Genomic DNA, 22,796 nt, shown 5'->3' on the forward strand with positions numbered 1-22,796 from the left:
TAGACTAAATTATTAACACATCTTTGTTTGTTACTTTTTAAAAAATTTATTAAAACTTAATTTAAACTATCGATATTTGTATAATACATCCCTAGAATACCCACCAGACTTCCCTACTTCAGTGCGGCACAGGGTGCATAAGCCTTGTATTTTGAATATAGCTATAATGTTTATACTAAACAAGTTATTCACGAACGCCTTCAGGTGTATGTCAATAAATGCATTATTATTAATATTCAAAGAAAAAAAACACAATATCTATTAACATGAAGCCAAAAATAAAATTAATATATCTTAAATATTACAAGGTCTTTAAGCCTTGTGCCGCCACAATGTAAGTTTTAATACCAGGTTTACTGACCTTGTACCGAAGGAATGGAAAGTATTAGAAAGTTACTGCCGCAGCAAAGGTGTTAAAGGATCAATTAAAAATCTATGCTATCTCTAATATTATAAAGTCGAAGAGTTTATTTGATTGCTTCAACACGCTAATCTCAGGTCCGATTTGAAAAATTATTTCAGTGTTAGATAGAACAGTTATCGAGGAAGGCTATAAGACTATAGGTTATGTATGATCAGGCTAAGATAAGACAAGTAACTATTCCAAGCGGACGAAGTCGCGGGCACAGCTAGTCAAGAATAACCAGACTAACTCAAGACTATTCGCAGGTTCACAGCCCTGCGCAACAATAAATATCGAATAAGCAAGTTGCATATATCAGATGCGCCGGCGTTATATTGAAATGGACCCTGGAACTGGTTTGTCTCGAGGGAGGCGCGACCCGAGGACGCGGTTACAATCTTCGGAAATTCTAGCGAATTAGCGTCGCACTATTTTGTAGATGGTGTCATCAATTTAGTAAAATATTTTAGCGCACTTTCCCACGGAGACATCCCGTTTTTCGCAGGATCCCGTTTAGTAGAAAACGTTTTATCATTCAGACAAACATCCTGTTTGCAGTGTCCCAACTGAACAGTGCAAAAAAATGATCCGTTCGAATTTAGAATTCTTTTTTCACACACTTAAATTGTGTTCATAGTTCATACGGTTTGGGGGGATACTGCATTCCTGGATGCCGCGAAACTGAATTGCCGTGGAATAGGGCCTTTAGATAGACACTTATGAACTGTAACAATTTGTCATTTTCAGAAAAAAAAAGAAATAGAAAATATTTGACTGCATTAAAACTTTCAGCACTTCGAGATATTTGGCCAGTGCTGGGAAGAATGTGGCACTGGCGACAAACTCAGTCACCACCGTTATCTCTATAATGTCAGAACTGCATAGTGCACTGTTTATTATAGCTAGAATTTTCTCGGCTACCACACCTTTAGAAAATCCAACTTGTTTACAATGAGAGACTTACTCGGAGTCGCGAAAGCCGCAGTTCTTTGTATTTATGGTGACCGAAGCTTATAATAAACACCACACAATGCTACTTCATAACAATATCAAACTTTAAATTTTAAACCTAGTAAGAAGTAAGAACGATGGACACTTATGTAGCACGAATAAAAGAATCATCCAGAAATAATTTTAAGCGACATTTTTACGGGTATCTTGGTACCTGTGTGTGGGTATGCAAAGTAAGACAATCTACGTGATATAAAACAACTTACAAGTAAAATAAAACTGTTAAAAAGACCATTGACGGTAAATGGCAATGTATGTCCTTTAAAATAAAAATGCATCCGCCACAAGGTTGACGACGCTCTTCAATTGTCACACATTTCCATACAATGAACATTTTGATATACATTGACCATTTATTTACACCAGCCATTCACACCAATTAATTTAACCCGCAATCTATGACTTTCAGATAAAAACTCACAAAAATCATTTTTTTTCTTTGGGCCCGTTTACCATATGCTACGAAAGAAATTCGATCCCTGTTGTGCCTCATTCTTGATTCAGTAGTTATTAAGGCCGTTTAACCCTCGCTGTACGAGGTGGGGTGTGACACACCCCAGTCCTTTAAAAATAGCCACAATTTTTAAAATTTGCAAGTGCTGAATTTGAAATTCTCAGTAGCTGGAATTATGACACTGCTGCTTCGATCAGCGTTGCAAAATCAGTCCAGCGGTGACTACCAACTGAGTTACATGCCTTTAAAGTGCGTGTGGGTGTCACACACCCCACCTGGTACGGGACGTTGTTAAAAAGTTTAAAAAAAAATCTAACAGTTTTGGTGTAATTTATATATTTTTAGCTTTGTCAATTGAATAAAATTCAATACAAATATTATTTTTCGTGATTTTTACGGTATCTGAAATTTTCAAGGACTTTTAGTCAAATGAGATGACTTTTAGTGCGAATCTGGAAGTTAGTACTGAGATCCGAAGATGTATGTGAACATACACTTATGGGCTACAATTTATACTTAGTGATACAATTTATGGGCTACTGAAATGGAATAAAATATTTTATAAATAAATAAAATTGTTACGCTCCCATTTTATGCATTGAGCATACTCATTTTCTTTCATCAGAATTATGGTAAATTGAAAACCGATGATCAAAACAAATTTATACCCTTCCAGTTTTTAATTTACTTTTAAATTATAAGTAAATACTTGTACTTTGTTAAATAAAAACGGTTGTCATAATTAAAGGCACTAATTAAAAATTATACATAGGAAACTGATTAATAAATTACAAGAACAACGGAAATTGTGTCTTTTTGTTTTTTTATGATAAAAATGTCATAATACATATTTTCAACTCAGCATTTCTTAAACCTAATTAGCATACGTAAATAATCAATATTAAATATTAAATTCCACCTAAAAAAATGTTGAATGAAAATTTTATCACTTTGTATATTGGGGTGTGTCATACCCCACCTAGTACGGGACGTAACTTTTAGTCACCTCGTACACGGAGGGTTAAATCAAAATTAGCAATTTCGATAATGGATACAGTAATAATATGAAGCCAGTAAAAATATTTATAGAACACGTAAAAATCAGTAACTTACTATTCAACAGATAGAAAATCTGTCATAACATTATATTTTACTATGTTAAAATGCGTTTATTTTAAAACAGTCCAAATACTGATAAAGTTATTTGTGTGACACAATCATTCAAAGCACATGTTTATAAAATAAAAATTTCCATTTAATCATTGTTATCAATGTTACGACGAGGAAAATTGAAATAGGTCACTTTAAAATCAATGAATGACTATAGCACACACTTGCTTATTGTTGTGTGCTTGCCAAGTACATAATTTTTATGCAAGGCTGCGCGATAATCTATGACCTTTAGCTATAATAATTACTTTTGTACAAGTAAACATGGATATACGTGTTTATGGCGTTAAACGTATTAGAATTAACTATTACTAAGAGGCTTTATTGAATCGGTCAGTTTGATTTAATGATGAACCTTGAAGTGATACGAACAAAAAGTCTTAATGACCATCATTCTGGCTTCAAGCCTTCATAGATATTTGGACGACCTCATAAAGGTAGCAGGAAGGTGCTAGATGCAGCCGTTACCAACCGGTCTTTATGGAAATAATTGGGGGAGTCCTACGTTTAGCAGTGGACGTCCTATGGCTGAAATGATGATGATGATGAGATATTTCATTCTTGATGTTGTTAAAACTGATTTTTTTTGTCTTTGATTTTGAAACAGGTGCATTCTTGTAATATTTGTTTTAATACTCCTTTGTTATTAAAATGCCTTCTTAGACGTTTTCAGGTCCTGGCCCTCATTATTGTCCTGAAGCAGTGTTAGCTTTTATGCTGAAAATATATTAGGACGTGTAAAACAAACTTCAAACTTCAGGCCTAACCCAGACCGTCTGCCTAGCGTGGGAATGTAAGCCTAATCTTACATTTTGTCTCTGGTAAACTTCTGCAGTAGGAACTAAATGACCTGACATTGATCAATGAAAATCAATAATTACAATTTTAATCAATGATGAAGATAATGCATCAAACATAGCTCGCCACAGCAACAATAAACCACCAAGAAAAAGAAGTCACACTTCAGAACCTGTGTAAGCCGCATCGACGTATCTTCATTTAGCCGCGTAGCATGCGCCCGCGCCGCCTCATGACAATATGTAACCTGCGCGGAGCCGGCGGCTCGGGCAATAAGTTACTTTTGTTTGTAAGCGTTTAAAACTATAGAACACTTGAAAATCTCACATCTTTCAGAGTCAGTCGAAATTGATTTTCGAATATAGACTCGTTTAAATTATGATTCTATTTTAGGTATTTTAATACTGTAAGTGGATAAAAATAAAGACATTAATGTGATTCGGGCTCCAAACCTAATTAAGTTAACCTCTCCCGTACGTGTAATTAACCAAATCGATAGTTACTAGGAAGTACTTTAAGGCTCAGTTGAAACTACGGCAACTTCGTGTGCTCAGAACTTTAAACAGTTTCAACATTAATGTCTGATACATTTTGAAATTCTTAACCTTTTTCAGTAAAACTTTGTAACTTGTCTGTGGTACCGATATTAAAGAACGTGTCAATATTAACGAAGCTAGATACTTATGAAACAAATAAAACCCCAAAGTTAGTAGATTCATATCAAGACATCAAAGACGCGTTGTATAACAATAATTTTAATTAGTTAACACGAACATTTTGCGTAACACTTGCTGACAGAGACTTTATGAGATCAACCTATTTGATAAAATACTATGGGAATGATGGTAATTATGCGGAGAAAGTTATTTTTTATCAGATCGAGGAGTACAAAAATAACAATCTGTTTATTCGCATTGCTGAAGCATACGCCTCCAAGGATGAAACAACTGTGTTGTTAAAACATCGCAAATTTTCCCGTATCCTACAAAACGAAGCGCGTACCGATTAAATGAGGTGCTCGCGTTTCTCCAGATAGCCAAGCGTGTGTCTTTGTCCTTGTCTCTCCTACCGGGATTGGGAGTGTTGTCTCGCTCCCCCAGCTTGCGCAGTCTCATCTCGGCATCACCTCGACGTCGCCTTCGAGTCACATATTTTATTTGTGGAGCCTTCCTGCATCCAGAGCGGACTAAGGCTTGCCATTGACGGGACGGATAAGTATTTGATACAGCTGCGACTAAATCTGCTCTACTTTTTTGTGATTGCTCAAAAAGCTCAATCTATGTCAGTGAGATGTTAATGTGAAATTCAAATGCAGTAAGTACACTTGTAGCTGTTTTTAATAAAATCTTAATACTTTTAAACTTCAATTACTTTTGAGGTGTTGAGGAGATCTTGACCCGCTTACATTTTCATGGTTAGTTGTAGATTGGCTACACCGTGACTCATGTTTGGCATTCCGAGCTTACACACAGAAAAGACGCACATAAACAAAGCTCATTTGGTCGTCGTCTCCATGGGAGCTTTATATGTTTGTCGTGTCGGAGACCTGCCAATAATCTTCACCCACACATTTACCTGGATGCAATAATCGTAGCCAATTTTATGCTTATAGGTGCGGTACATAGGAGTAATATAGAGGCTGTAAATATACGAAGCGATGAAACGCTGGAATGCTGTCGTCTTTGTTTCTGAGTAATAGACTTACTGTAATGTAAAATCGCGCCGGGTTTTATTACAGCTCTTACCATCCTACCCGCATAAGTAATGTCTGTCACCGTTTATTGTTGGAGAAAGGTTTTGAGAGCTTCGCGATTAAAATTGCACGGTTTAAAGGATTTCAACTAACTAATAATCGCATTATGTTCATGATACGAGGGGCGGCTGAAAAGTTTTGAGCCTAAGTATCTTCAAGTGTTATTATTGACTCGCGCTAAATTTAATTAATTTGCCAATAACCTCCTTAGTATATGTACAAAGTTTCATTTCATTAGCGTCATCACGCTTTTAGTAATTAATTCGTAAACATCGTCATGTCTCAGTCATCCGCGCAATGTACGAAATTGAAGTACACAGTTGTCATAAAATTCCTCAAAAAGAGGAACAAAACGCTGACGGTAACATTTGATGAGATGTTTACAGTTTATGGGGAGTCTGGGCCTTCATTTGCCATCATGAAAGATTGGATCCGATAGTTCAAACATGGCAGGGAGTCGCTAAAAGATGACCGCAAGTCAGGGCGGCCAGATTTCGCCATTAACGAATAAAATAATGAAAATTTAATTAATCTTGCTTTAGAGATCAGCGAATTAAGCTGTGACAGATAGTTGAAACCATAGGCATTAGCATGGAACGTATTGGCGATATTTCTCATATTAATTTGCACATGAAATAGGGGTGCGCGCGATGGGTGCCATAAATGCTCACGCCGCTCGACAACCAGCGTCGAGTCACAACTTCGCAGGAGTTTTAGGACATCTTTGGCCATAATCCTAACAATTTTTTTCTCACATTGTCACTATTGATAAGTAATAGATCCGGCAGTACGATGTAGAGTCAAAATAAGAGTCAATGCAATGGAATCAAAAGGGAAAACGCCGCGCGGAAATTCAAAGTGGAGCGATCGACACCCAAGCTCATAGACACTATTTTTGGGATTGTGGAGGAATTTTATTCATTGACTACCTATTTAATAAAAACTACCATAAACGGAGATTATTATACTGTACTGTTGATAAGAGTGCGTCAAGTGGTTGTTGAAATATTGAGAGGCAAACTGGCGAAAGGAAATCTGTTATTGCAAGACAATTCGCCCGCGCACATCGCGCATGTTGCATGGCTTGCCCCGGGTAAAATTGGATTTCAAGAAATTAATCACCCACCACATATTTTAGTCCGAATCCCTAGCTATTTTGTCTAATTCTCAAATTGGAAAAAAGACCTTCAGTAACGAAGATTTTTGAGTGACAAAGAAATGAAGGCGGCGTTAAAGGCTCATTTCGAAGGCAAAGATTGCGATTTTTTTTTCAGTGGGTTAAAAGCTCTTTTACACACATGTAGGAAGTCCGTTGTAGTAGAGGGAGATTAAATAGGAAAATATATTTTTTATACTTTTCTATCGGCATTTTTAATACCCTAGGCTCAAAACTTTTCAGCCGCCCCTCGTATGTACTGAGACTTATGTCTTTTTAAGTTCTACATAGGCATGGACTTTGCGGCCTTACATAAAAGTAAAAAGTAAAAGTAAAAAAGTATTTATTACTAAAAGATGTATTAAAGTTCTATTAAGTATTAATATGTACAATTGTACATAATAATTACCGATGTGGAAATCATTGGGGTATGCCTATGTTCAGCAGTGGACGTCTTGTGGCTGAAATGATGATGATAATGAAGTAGGTATGTATTAATAAAATAATATCCCATGTCGGAACTAAATTACGAGACAAGATTAAATTAATTTAATATTCTTGAACTGTCTGAAGTCTCAAATGATCAAATTACATCATAAATGGTATGAAAAGTTAAGACAATCACCATAGCACAATATTGCATTGAAACTTGAATTCACACACTTTATGCCATTGTCATACCGTGAGTCATCCTGCATTTATCCAGCCATATAGACCTTATTAGACACCTTACATAGCGCTTCGTAGCAGCCAGTCCGACAAGCTCCATGCAAAAGTTTCAGAATGCTCTCTCTGCGTAGGTATTGCACTCGCATGTGAACCGCTCTAGCCGTAAGTCGTTTACTTAAATATGCGTGGACCGAGCCAGCGCCTTTGTCTCGCTGCCTTGTTACTAACAACGAATCTCTTCCTGGTCATCTTGCTTATTTCATCTCGTACTTTCCTGTTTAACCCTTGTACATTAATATTTAACCTTCAACAAGTTAACGTGTTTACGCACCTTTTAAGAAATCGATGATTTTAAAGGTGGCACGCAAAAAATGTATTGCAAACACATAAAAAGGCTGACACGCAACGCTCACACACGGCCCATAAAATACTTTGCGCACCTCAAATAAAATAAGACACTTATTCAAGGACCGCAATATTATGGACGCGAAACAAATTAACAAAGATACGGCTGCAGTCGGGTTAAGTTTAGGAGTATTTTAAGGCGGGCTAATAAGTGCTCGTTTGCATTGAACGGTTAAGGCGATGAAGAGGTTAAGAGGAATCGGGGTGCAGTGTAAAGTTTGTGCTCCAGTGCTTTCTTAGTAATACGCACTGGAGAAACATGCGCTTGGGAGTTTTCTCGGGAACCGTCCCGTAAATTAATGAAGGCGTTCGTAAAATGGAGCCAATGATCCGATGGTAAGTCATCGGTCCAGCGCGGGAACTCGCCGCGACAATAATTGCCTTCATAAAAAGATGCAGGAATTTACGAGTATATCTGTAGAGGTTTAAAAGATTCCATTACAAATGTAATAACATTTACTTTGACTTTAGCTAGTTTTAATTAGGTCTAAGAAATGTTACTAGAATTAAAAACAACTTGCTGTCTCCAATTGGAACGCCTGATATGAAGAGTAACAAATGCATTTACTTATACAGGGTGTTTGGCGCATCGTGTGCCAAAATGATTTGGCGGATAGAATGGGTCATTTCCTATATTTTCAGCCCCCATAACACGTTCCATGTCAGGCGGCTACTTTTATATTAAGTTTTTTAGTAATTTCACCAAAATACCCAAATCGCATCATTTAATTTCGATTTAAAAAAAAACTACTAAGCGTAGCCTCAAAGTAAATATTTTGTTTTGACGTGCATTGACATAGGGTTGCATCAAATCTAAATTTACTGGCAAATATCATCTAGTTTTTTTTTAATTCAGCTTTGAACTTTTCCGAAAAGTTAAAAATGGACTGAACATTTAAGTTTACATGGCTATAATTTTTTTTTTAAAAGAGATAGCGATCTTCGGATTTTATCAAAACTTCTCTAGTCTATCCCCATTCAAACGGTATACTAATCTTGTTTAAATAATAACAACAACTTCACAAATTCCCTAAATTAGTGCATTGACTCTATTCGGACTGATTTGCGAAATTTGTGTTTATAGCCCCTTTTTGTGTGAATAACACGTTAAATACCTACAGGTAAAAAATATTTATCTTATGCAATGTAAAAAACCTTTTCTCTATCGTTTTTCAATGTGGATTTCTTGAAATTAAAGACGAAAATAATTATTTTGATCGTTTATTAATTATTACAAATTTTGTTCAAAATGTCCGCCTCGGCAACGTATACACTAACCCCCTTACTAATAAAAAGTTACACAGTTGTTGATCACTGTTTTAAAATGACATTTCCATACTAAACGTCACTTTAAAACACTGATCAACGAGCGTGTAAGTTTTATTAGTAAGGGGGTAAGTAACGACATCTTCTTCTAATTTAGACTGGCCCTATACAGTGGCCTGCACGTTCCCCAGACCTAACTCCGTTAGATTTTTACGTCTGGGGACGAGGTAATGAACTGGTGTACGTAACGGAAGTTCAAACATTAGAAGAACTACAACAACGAATAGAAAACGCCTTTATAGTAATAAAAAGAGAAATGAGGCTGCATACGACAACAGTCGAAGATGTCGTGAGTGTATACGTTGCCGAGGCGGACATTTTGAACAAAATTTGTAATAATTAATAAACGATCAAAATAATTATTTTCGTCTTTAATTTCAAGAAATCCACGTTGAAAAACGATAGGGAAAAAGTTTTTACATTGCATAAGATAAATATTTTTACCTGTAGGTATTTAACGTGTTATTCACACAAAAAGGGGCTATAAACACAAATTTCGCAAATCAGTCCGAATAGAGTCAATGCACTAATTTAGGGAATTTGTGAAGTTGTTGTTATTATTTAAACAAGATTAGTATACCGTTTGAATGGGGATAGACTAGAAAAGTTTTGATAAAATTCGAAGATCGCTATCTCTTTTAAAAAAAATTTTATAGCCATGTAAACTTAAATGTTCAGTCCATTTTTAACTTTTCGGAAAAGTTCAAAGCTGAATTAAAAAAAAACTAGATGATATTTGCCAGTAAATTTAGATTTGATGCAACCCTATATCAATGCACGTCAAAACAAAATATTTACTTTGAGGCTACGCTTAGTAGTTTTTTTTTAAATCGAAATTAAATGATGCGTTTTGGGTATTTTGGTGAAATTACTAAAAAACTTAATATAAAAGTAGCCGCCTGACATGGAACGTGTTATGGGGGCTGAAAATATAGGAAATGACCCATTCTATCCGCCAAATCATTTTGGCACACGATGCGCCAAACACCCTGTATAAATAAATTGGTCATAAGCCTCGAAAGTAAAGTATAATATCGTATTTTAACAAAATATCGATAGATCGGAAATAATTTATACAGTCCGTAACCACTAGAGTGAAACGCTGTATACGTAGTTGTTTTATTAACGCAATAAATGCCGTCCACACATTCTACTTTAAACTTCAAATCCCTCATCGCAACCAGAAATCGGATATGTTCCAAAAAGCTTTAAAAAAGTGATAATTGGAATGTCTACGTGACAACAACATACAACCGGCTGTTAACAAAGCGAATAAAACTTACAATATTTATAAGATGGTCCGCTACGTCTGCACAAAAACGTTGCGGTAGCTGTTACGCTTGAAGAATTTAGACTGGTATCAAAGATTACAATCACCTCCGCGAACTGTAAATAAGTATTGACAAACAATTCGACGCCTAAACTTATGTAACGGCACTTCAAAATCAATAGAACTGAACTCGTTAATATTTAATTAATTGGAACGTCTGTTTTAACCGATTCGCTGACACGATTTCTTTTGCATTTTAACAAGATTGACAGCACCAAAAAAAATGGTTTTTACTTAGGAAAGAAAAATCAAATGCATGCAATTGAAAGCCAGAAAATTGTACATTCATACATACGTAATGAAAATGTATTAATAATTTAATTAATAATTTTGCAATAGGTTAGTGCGGAAACGTGTAACTTACGTTTTCTAATACTCGACAAAAAAGAGTATAATAGTCAGAGTGCCGAGGTATTCTTGAAGTTATTACGAGATGATTTCAAACATCAATACACCAAACTTTTTGCTCTGAAAAACTATTGAAACTTCCCCACCTGTTCAATGACCTAGTCTACATGACCTATGTTAGTCTTGAGGAGAAACAAGTGAACTCGTAGGTACGTCACATTTATTCGGGTGGCGGCCTCTGGCGAGGTTGTGTGGCAGGAAGGAGGAAAATGTCGCATCACTATAATAGCTAGCCTTGCGGTGACACTGGCCGGTGATGCACTTTCCATTGCAGTTTGTTTTGGTGGCATCGTTTTATGAGACAATCATTTTTAAATACATACACCGTTTAATACACGGTAATGGACCTGATTGGTTTTGATCTTGCTAGAGCGTGAAGATGATCGGGCTCAGCTAGATCAGAGACATGTGACTTCAAGTAAAAGTGATGACATACATATTACTCGTACAAAGTAGTTAGAATAGACGTAGTTAGAGTTCATCATTATTTAGGATTTTATCACCATTATCATGACATGAACAAACTTGACCTTCACGGGTTGGCTTTTTATTAGCGGTCAAGCTGTAGATCCTGGCTACACCAGAGGGTACGTTAGGAACGAGAGGTGGGAATGGTCCCGGTTATATGTATAGGTTGAAATGATGATTGTGGTTGCAGCTCTGAAAACTGACTCTACTGTTGTGATCCTAATTGAGCCACATACGATAGAAGATACGCCTAAAATGGCCATATTTTTATTGCCATTTCTAATTGAAAAATGAATCAGTTGATTAATAAACCAGTTAGTACTCACTTCAAGAGTAGCTTTAATGTTTGATGGCACACAACCTCCTTCAATTAGAGATACAAAGCCCCAGCCTGACAGCCGTATTGTGTGCGTCACGCGTTTGTTCTAGCGAGACCTATTGCGTCCTACACAAGAGGAACCATTACACACTTTCTTATTTTCTCAACTTCGCAAGGTAATCTAGTAATAGGCAATCGGTGGGACTCTCTCTCGCCGTTTTAACGGAGAACGCACGGAGAAAGCGTTGCATAAGTAATATGGCAGGGCTATATCTACCGCAAATCACAGAATTGACGTGACCCAAGCCGCTATCATTATGAGAAATTAACACTTGCAAAATATTCTATTAACTCTTAAGACTGTATTAATAAGAACGATATTGCAAGACCTAGGACATGTGAGGAAATATTGAAGGTAATTGCGAATACCAATTGAAGAAACTAGAGTTGAGCAATGATCAGCCGAGTGCAGCCGAGGCCGAGAATTCAGATAAATTAATGCAATACTTTTAATCTCGTTTATTTTTGAGAGAAATAAAAATAAGGACGAGGGTATTTCAGAAGTGTCTTAGAGTCACCTACCTACTTAATATTTAAATCGCGTGTTTTTTCCATGTAAGTTACAGTTAGTTTTGTTTGTGTTGGTTAAGAGCATTTATTTTATAGTCCTATACTTTCTCTAAGTGGCAAAAGTGTTATCTACATTTAATCAAAGCAGCGGATGGCCTTCATTTCACTTTTAAATGTAGGTAGGACGATATTTTACAACTATTTCTGCCGCATTGAATTAAATGAACAAAGCAAATATTAAACTAAATATCTTTAACATAATAATAACGAAACTCTACAAAGTATTCCAAATCCCTAATAACGCGACAACCGCACTTCTAACTAAAATTACTGTAAAAGGAAACACGGTTATTATTAAAGAACACGTAAGGAATGAGTCAATGGGACGTACATTCTCGGATGCTTCTCAGAACCCTTTTGTTGGTGCATATCATTCTCATTGCCCAATAAGACAAAATCAGAGCTTATACACGTGCGCCAAAAGACATCTAACTAACGCGTGCCAGACGGCGGGATATGTAGACACCTTTTTGCTTTACTCAACACTATTATGAACAAGCTGTGAAATTAAAACTATTACGGCTTAATTTAGATATGGCACTTTAATGTAAGTAAGATGGTGAAAGTGTCATTTTAACTACCAGAAAGAGCGGGTATGATGACCTAATCTGCCTATGAAATCAATAAGGAATTTAACTTCAGTTTAGATCTACACGATTGATGTATTTTATTTAGCCACTCTTTAACATATTATTAAAATAGAAAAATCGACTCTACCATGCATTGTTCCGTTGTTTTTAAATTCATTTAGCACAGTTCCAAATGAAAATTACTTTCGAATTTGATAATAATAATTTTGATTATTCATCACGAACATGTTCAAAGTCCAGCGTTTTAAAAACGCCAGTGTAAAAGTCGACGTGTGACAGCGTGCGCGGGCGCGTCCCGTGGGCCGGCTTCGGCAGGTAATGACACAAAACGAAGCGGACAAACGTATATCTCACGTCACAACACCACACTCAAGCGGCCATCCGTCAGGCACCATAGTACAAACGGCCTAATAACCTCAATCAACCATTTTCTCTCATTAGAAAAGTTTTAGTTACGAGCAATAAAAGTTGTGGGACTCAAATGATACTGGTCGTGAATTAATCAGAGTCAAATTAAAGTCATCTCTATGATTTATGGATGGAATTAAAATACTAATTCAAGAAATTAAAAAAAATCGATGTTAGACATAAGAAAAACTGGAAGTTCGAATCATACTATGTCATATTGTATGTTTGTTTTTATCAGGAGCGTAAGTACAGTGAAAAATTATATAATGAAAATCAGTGCCACTGGTACTGCCAGTACGCCTAACGGTCCCTCCATCACTAGTTTAAAAAACTTTTTAATCATCAAATCACAAAAATCACGTGTCGTATCGCTTGTTTATAATACAAAATATCTTCCCTGCATCTACGAACGTTAGGAGACCTGAATGTTAACATTAAATAATCACTTTACAATATCTTTAGCACTGTTCTTCGGTTAATGCATGCGCGCACGCATTAAGTAAATCGACATGCCCCATTTATGGCGACTGAACACTTGGACAGCCAGTGTTTACGTCCCAATGACACGTCTGATTCACTTCCAATCGGCCAGCGATCCTCACAAAACGTCAAGCACAAATCATGGACACCGGCCGTAAGTTAGCGCGTGGGTGCAAATCCGAACATAATGAGTTACATTGTCTTATTACTTTATATGGCAACCCCAGGTTTTTCTCCACATTGCCTGAGTAGGCGTATAGTTTCTATCCTTTATGCTCGGTGTAGGTAGCGTTTGTTCTCCAGTTGTTATTAAATCAGAAATACCACAAAAAAGCTTCTAGATGGAAACACATAGACAGAATGACACTAATACATCTACCAAATAGATGAGAACAAAACAAAAAACGTAATCAGAATTTTCGTCAATCAATTCCTTATTCATTAAAACCCACACCGATAACATTTTAGTAGATTGTATTCTCGTGGTTTGTCTTGTGCATTGCCTTTTATAGATTTACGAGTATTTCAGGCAGGTAGAAATAAAAATGAAGTAACTGACCTGCAGGATGCTGCAGTCTTTTCTTTAGGTGCCGACACTGCCTCGTCGTCACTGCAACCTGCAAGCAAAAGGAAAATTGTGTATAAGTAGAGAGTTGCAGAAAAGGTATACTTATTAATGGCCGATGAACAAGATGCTAGGTGTTAGGCTAGGCATACTCCTAAACAAGTAGTTGTTTCAGCCAGCATTATATTGAAATTGGATGGTTGATGATGAAAGTAAAAAAAAGTATTAAGGCATCGTTTCAGACGTGTTTGAAAATTGACATAATAAATGAGTATTGAGCATGAGCTAATGTTGCCTAACAGTAGGTAAATAGGCTTACTTATTACAACTATGATGATGATAATAATGTTGTTACTCCTTTGCGTGCGAACTTGGATTTACCTGATTATTATTTTTAATTCAGTCACGTATTAAACAGTCATATGATAGTTCACCGATTTGACCCGGATGAGGCACAGCCGTGGTTGATGTACCTACGAATAGCGAGCACCCATCCGGGATCGACCGCAATGTGTGTTATTTGGATTGTCTATTTAGGGCCCTGCATCCTCTTCACTGTTAATATTATTAAATGCATTTTAAATGTGACATAAAGTAGCTATTACATTTTTCGATATCTGATGATTAGTAAAATTGTATAAGACATTGTCAGGCTTATAAAACTTTCCAAACAACCACCATGACCCATCGAGGGCCAGAATTAGATTTTTCATTTCTACTTCGGAATTGCTTAAGAGCTACAGATCTCAAGGCATTAAAATATCATCGAATATTCCCGATTCTCTAGATAAAATTATAAATCGGCCATAGAGTCAAATTTCAATTACAGCCCAACAGCAAAACGGGGCTATTTTTAGATTCGTCCAGTCCAGTCCACAACAATTACCTACATCCTGAAATATACAATTTACAGTTCTATAGTTAGAACATTTACCAGCAAATCTTGATACTTGCTAAAGGTATAAAGAAGCATTAATATAGAGTACATGAGCCAATTCTCCCAAACATGGCAAAAGTCCTTGCTGCCCACTCGTCAGTATTGGTCGTTTTAATGTAGATAATTGTCGACTTATTAAGAACTGTCCGACTGCTCCTCCCACGTATGATAGTCCACTAATTGTTTGTTTTATAACGTCTTGTTTTGAAAGACCTCCTGGTTAATGTGAAGTCAAATATGGAATATTTTACTGACGTAGATATAGTATGGCTGTTAGGGATATCAAGAACGAAACCAAAGAAGAAGAAAAGAACTCAATTGCGCTTACCAGTTATCCCAATTGGCGAATATAGTCCTGAGTCCATGCACTCGTTAGTCGCTATGGTCTCTAGTCTCTACAGCCCACTGGTACGAAAGCTCTTCTGTCATATTATCAGTGTCATTGTATATCAGTTAGCGCCACTAGCCCAAAAAGGGCTGTCACTGGCCTGTATCGCCAATTGGCGAGCCTAAGGTGATGCCCTCATTAACTCGTGATCGTGAAATCATAGGATGTATTAGTTGAGATTAGCAGTGACAACACAGGGTTCCTGAATGCAGTTTTAATGTAGCTGTTGATCGTAGGCGGTTCAGAGATCGCCGTTGCCTCTTGATCGTATTTTTATAACATCCAAATCTTTAATAAGAAACAGTAACATTTTTTGGATATCTTAATCGTCAAGCGAGGAGTTTGAGTTCAATATAACACGGAGTTACAGACAGCAAAAACAACCACAAATCACGTACGGCGCCTGTAAAATACGATTTTAATAATGTTGTTTTTAATAGTTACGGGTATTTTAGTGACACTCGATAGAAGTGATCATGTTGATCCAAGCATTGGGCAACTGACGGTTTATACTTTTTCCACGTTGATAAATAATCGTACAATTTCCGATGTTTACGGCAATGACCGAAAGTGAAATCATTTAATTTACCGTCTTAATTATGTTTTGGTATGCCCACGCGCACATCGAATGTAATCAACCGCGTAGTTTATGGATTTTATTTAAAGTAAAACAATGAACTGACATTGTCTGCAAGTGAAAATTTGCATAAACCACATTTTGATTGTGTTCGTTTATATTGAGTGATGTCACATTGCCTCGGGCGGGAATAGAATGGGTGATATAAAGGTCAGTAGCACATCTGATTTGTCGAGTATTACATGCAAACTGTTTGTGTTTCGCACGGGCTCAATTAGAGTACCATATTGGGCAAATACAATATTGCGGAACAAAGTGCAAACGTAGGAAATTGTTATTTAATATAGACAGATGAATCATGGTAGAGTTCACGGATAAAAATAAACTGTTGCAGTGTTGGTTGGTCATTGATGTCTTGTCTGAATCTGATATACCAGACTAGATTGTGACAAAGTAGGTATGTAATAGTAATAGGGCGGCGGTTTGTACATCCTTTAAAATCTTAATAAAATAGACTTTGATTACAATCATCGGAAACCACAGGTTGTCAAACTTTGAAAGGTTATCCTCAAACACACTTTCTTCAGTGACAGATCAGACACAACTGATGGAGACAGAAGATAATAAGTGTCACCGCTGCCACAGGAAGGCCAGCAGTCTGTTGACCAACGAATGTCGACGAATGTGGTGCTTCCTGTAAACAATGTCTCCGTCATTCTAAATTTAATTATCTGATCAACAGTCACATAATTACATTTTAACACTCACATTTAATACGAAAATTGCACGTACAAAGTATAGCGTATGTAGGGGAATGGAATTCTGTGAATGACTTTAAAATGCGAGTAACTAGATACTGATTGGGTATCTTTAGACCTACCTCATCATCACTCATCATCGTCATCAGGCCTGATTGAGGTCGAACGTTCATACATAAAAATACAAAACATTTCAGTTGCTGATTACATAATTAAAATATGTACCTACTTACAATTTACGAGTACCTATCTATTGTACCACTTCATAAGATTGACAAACTATGGCATGAGTTAGTAATTAAGAAGTTGATCCTTACATTATCATAACGCGCGTCTCGAGTGCCAGCGTCCGACATTGTAATTCTGATAACAAATTAACTATTAACGTTTAATATAAACTCAATCTTCATAACAAAGTACTAAGTTTAGACAGCGGGAGTTCTATAGTAAATACGTAATGAAGTGGGAATACGCCATGATCGCGGGCATTGTCCGACTCGGGCGCCTTCCGCTTCGGACGGACCACTCAACGTAGACCTTTAGCTTTGCATACATTTACCTTCTATTAGTGCAAGCTAACTGCTAGGCAAGGTCGACGAGGGGGGTCTCAATAAAATGGCAAAACTAGATGTATTAGTATAGGAAAGTATCGAAAGGCGGAACGTTGCGATTGAAAAATAGAAAACGTGTGCCTCCAGTGTTCTGGTGTATGTAAATAGCTGTCACCGTTCGTGCAATGCAGGAAGTTCTGTGCACGTTATTATTTTTAGCTGTGACTATTTTTGTGGTGTATTTAATTATGGATTACATTGCGCGTCTGTCGAACGGTAAATGCAATGGGTGACGCGATTTCTTGATTCCGTTAATATACTTGCTGTTCCAACGTAATGTTATATTTTGTGGTAATGTACTCGTATATGGAAACCATAGATTAGGTACATGGCAAATTGTGTAGTTATTACATTGCTGTCCTTAGTATTTAGTATTTTTCATTTTTAAATAAATAACGGGACGCATATGCGCGGGGGCAGCAATCGTCTGCAAAAGTTCTGTTCGCGGGCGAACACGAGCAGGTTATAAAACTCCTATCAATAAATCCAGAATGAACAGCAACTGTTAATTTAATTAAATCATCTCACATTTCACTTAGTTGATTATACAGTCCGTTATTTTATTTCTTTCTCCACATTACCGAAGAAAACCTACACATGTTTCTTTACGGTCACTACCTTGATACAAATAAAGCACAATAGCAATGCATAAATAGGAAATCGTCGCTCCACTGGCTCGGATAATACACTAACTTTACTTGCACGTGAAAATCGCAATTCTATATGCAAATTCAATTTTAAGCTGTAGACTACGCCTCTCACTGGCACGGTGAGACTTACATCTAGCACCTTACACCATGTTCAAAAGTTAAAAAAGATCATAAGGAGATGTCATTAAAGTCCGAAATGTTAATGGATATCAAAGGATGCCAAAAATATATTGTAATCAATAGAAACTATCCTTTTGAGTGAACGGTGGCCACAAAAAGGACAACCGACAGAAGCCGAATGTTGGTAGAGTCGCGCAAAGAACTGCAAGGGAGACTAGTAGAGAAAGCCTATATCCGGAAACAGGCTCAAAAGGAATTCATTATAGTATCTGTGTAATGTGATGATGAACAATTTCATATCAATAACAAGAAGAAGCGCCGGCGGCTACCCAAATATTGAGGCGATAAACTTTTCAAATTCTAGCATAACAAATAAACCTCAAAACACATAACTGTATTTCAAACTCGTTGAAAAACACCTAAAGAATTAATGCCAACACCTAAAGCAAATAACAATATAAATAAATCACGTGCGTGACCACGTGTGGTGCGAGCTAATAAATTCAAATCATAATAATTTCGCGCTCTTTATTGCCATTAAATGCAGTGGCTAGTTATATGAAATAAAATATGAAAAACCTGTTCAAAATGCCACATAACTGTCAATAAGATGTCCACTAAGTCGCCATAATGATAAAACTAACAAGTTGTAGGACATCCGATATCTGCATTTAGTTTGGTGCAATATGTGAGTTAAAGCGTTATTATGGTTCCCATTAAGAGCGTTTACGCGAAGCGCGGCGTTTCAAGGGGCATCATTGGAAATGATTCGCGCGCGGCGTTTTTAATAGTTTTCAAATGTTTATAGCAAAACAATAACAATGAAGTATATCGTTTCAAAGTAAATATTTTAAAGAAGATGTTATTTATTATCGTCCTATGGCTGAGATGATGATGATGATGAGGTGAGGACTCGACTATTATGAAACATGAGTTCGATAACACAAACATTCATGTGCTTAAGTACCTAATTGCAGAACAGTTTCAGTACAATTATCTAAGGTAGTTAGTTACAGATAACATGATTGTGAAAACTTTTTCCATTTTCATTTAATTATACCTTAAGCCGAGTCCAGACGGGTGAAATGTGTAATGTAAGATTACGAGTAATGTAACACGAATTCTACGTGTGGACGTCACTACGAGCATGACGTGTAAAGTGCTGCCCATACTATTTCCATTACATTACAAGATACATTTCATTACGCGTTACATCAGTCTGGACCCACCCGGCTTTATTACGATCCACTTGCGGGTTTTATACAGTTTCTAACTATTTTCAGGACCATTTTCATACGATTTAATCTGTATTTCAAATGTATTTCTATATTAAAATGTAGATCCTGGCTGCATAGAAATCGCAACAGAAAAAAATACTCGCTCCTAACTTGTATCTTGTACCAAACCCCAAGCAGCGGTTAGAAGTCGGTCGACAAATAGTCCCGTCCTTCACGGCTCACCGGCGAGGTGCAAGCACACTGCAATACTCAATACCGGCGGAACCATTGTTCTGAGACAAGACTGATGCTGCGTGAATCAAGCGCATGCGTGGATTAGCGCTGTGAATCTAACGAAATTATGACCGAGATTATATATCGGTTTCTAAATTATAATCTGTTTTGCATCAACAAAAATATGTCATTTGACTTAAGACCACACTTGACAGGTTGTGATCGTTTCTTGTTTATATTTATCCAATGAGATTATTGCTCATTTGCCTTGCTAATTGGATTTCAAACCTATTGAACCATCACAGTTGCTTGTAGCATCACTTTGAGACTAAATTTTGGTCATAATTGATTACTCCAAATTGAGACTGCCTGTAATAAGATAAAAATAGCTTATAATACGTAATTAGCAGTAGGTACTAGAAGCTAGTTAGTGCTAGTACTACAAAATTGTTTGCACTTCTAATTTTAAACGTTTAATTGAGATTAAACCAGGTATTTAATTACATACAATTAAGAAAGAGGTTATTCCCAAACGACACAACTCGAAAAACCGGTTAAAACAAATGAGTCACAAACTTTGAAAATCGAATAGGAGCAGTTCGAGAAACCGTAAACAGATAAGTAGGTAGATCCCTGCGCCCGCGATCCAGGAAGCCAGAGGTCTTTGGCTCCCAGCGGAATGCGCGTAGGCGCGCTCCCATGCGCTCGCGGCTTTCTATTGATTTAATGAACACTATCTTATCTTGCCCAATAAGCTTATTACGTCCACGTTCTGAGGTTACTTCCAATTGGACACTGGAAACAATAGATGACGATAAGGAAGCCGTTGCGTAGATCCAACAGATGACTACTGGTTTGTGGAGCTGCAATACCTGACAATAACAGCACTCGTTTGAAACTGAACTAAAGTAGGTTATGCCTTTCTGCGTCCTGAAGCAGTGGAAGCCAAGAAATGTTTGCTACAATTTTATAACTCGGTTATTATTTAGTTATTTAAATTAGGCCTGAGTTTTATCATGACAATCGAATTTAGCGTTTGTAACGAAATCTATTAGGTATGTTAATAACAAAATTGCGCGCAATATCTCTAAAACTAGTGGACTAATAAATCCTGATTGGCCCAATATTAAATTAAGTTCAAATTCTTTATTAGTCGCCTTTTCAGGGCACAATCTTATTTTCGTTTACTTTTAGAGTCCTCTGGTTTAAAAACCTATAATATTGAGTTTTGTAACCTGTGTTATATTTAGGTAACTTTTTAACTAGTGGTCAATTCAAAGCTATACAGGGTGGAAACGTTAAGTGATCTCACTCGATTATTTCTAAACTATACAAGATATCGAAAAACTGATTACTGATTCTGAAAGTGCTTCACAAGCTCTTTCAAACGGTACCAATAATAGGTTACATAATAAACTGGATCTATCTGAAAATTAAATGTTTTCAGCCTCCATACTAAATGTATGCCAGTCAAACAAAATTAGACGTATTAATTTTTTTTATTAAACAATAAACACTTAAAATGAACTCGTAAATTGCATTCTTATTTAAAATTATTTATGGAAAACATTGGTTTTAGGCTTTACTTGCTATAATATTATCAAGACATGAGTGCCATGACTGTGGCTGTACTAAATGTATGGAAGCTGGAAACATTGAATTTTAGGATGGATCCAGTTAATTTTGTAACCTATTATTGGTATCGTTGGATAGAGCTCGTGAAGCACTTTCAGGATCAATAACCAGTTTTTGAATATCTTGTATAGTTTTTAATATTATGTGGTTTTACTAAATGTATGGAAGCTGAAAACAATTAATTTTCGGATAGATCCAGTTAATTCTGTAACCTATTATTGGTACCGTTGGATAGAGCTCATGAAGCACTTTCAGGATCAGTAACCAGTTTTTCGATATCTTGTATAGTTTAGAAATAATCGAATGAGATCACTTATCGTTTCCACCCTGTATGCACACCATATCGAATTTCACATTTTATTGCTCGACTTAAAAACGAATATCGGCGTAACACAAAAAACGCCGTAAAAACTACTGGAAATAATTTTGTTGTTGGCTATTTGGAATCGTTGGCCAACTATAATCAACACTGAAACATCATGCACGGACAACAGATCGTATTATTCGTTATGGTCATAATAAGTTCTGAAACTTAAATTTCATTTTTCAGATCTATTGCACTATTTACGTATTACGCCCGTATTCACAAACGATGCTTGCTTAAGTGAAGCAGCAAATCGAACGCACAGCGTTGAATAGAGCTCTGTGATTGGTTCGTGTGTCACCCTGTGCGTCCACGCGCACTGTGAGATCTCATAGTAATGTTTGTGAATACGGGAGTTTTAAACTTAGATTATTTACAGATAATAAAGTCTGCATTGTTTGTCATGCTTGCAATATATTTTTTATCTTGGGAAATACACACTTCACGAGGGTTTTCCTGTAAAATAATATGTACGTGATAGACCAAACGCGGGAAAAGTTTAAGATATGCAAACATAACAATGTTGTATTCAAATACATAATACAGTTAAATTCCATTCCAAAGGTGATCCAATCTCAAGATCCTTAAGTACTCAAATCAGATGTTTAATATTTAGACCAATCGCAAACTTGAGTTCATTATTTATTCAAAGTTTTGAATGTTTCGTAATACGGGCCTTAGAAACCATTCAGCTGTAACCGCATGTACCTTAACGTTAGTGTTTCCATAAATTTGCTGACTTCGGGACATCGGTTGATCGCCTATAAAACCCAGCTCAGGCCACGCTGGACCGTATTAAAGCGCTATTAATATAATTTGCACCTTTTTACGAGTTGGCCTATATGCCGTAAACGAGCAATAAGCAAAAGTCGTGCCGTATTGGGCTTGTTTGACTTAACAGCGCATTTAAGTTTCTCTTTTATGTCTTAATTTGCGAGGGTATTTGTTCTTTTTGTAACGTA

This window comes from Ostrinia nubilalis, chromosome 8, assembly GCF_963855985.1.
Source record: "Ostrinia nubilalis chromosome 8, ilOstNubi1.1, whole genome shotgun sequence".
Lineage (NCBI taxonomy): Eukaryota > Metazoa > Arthropoda > Insecta > Lepidoptera > Crambidae > Ostrinia > Ostrinia nubilalis.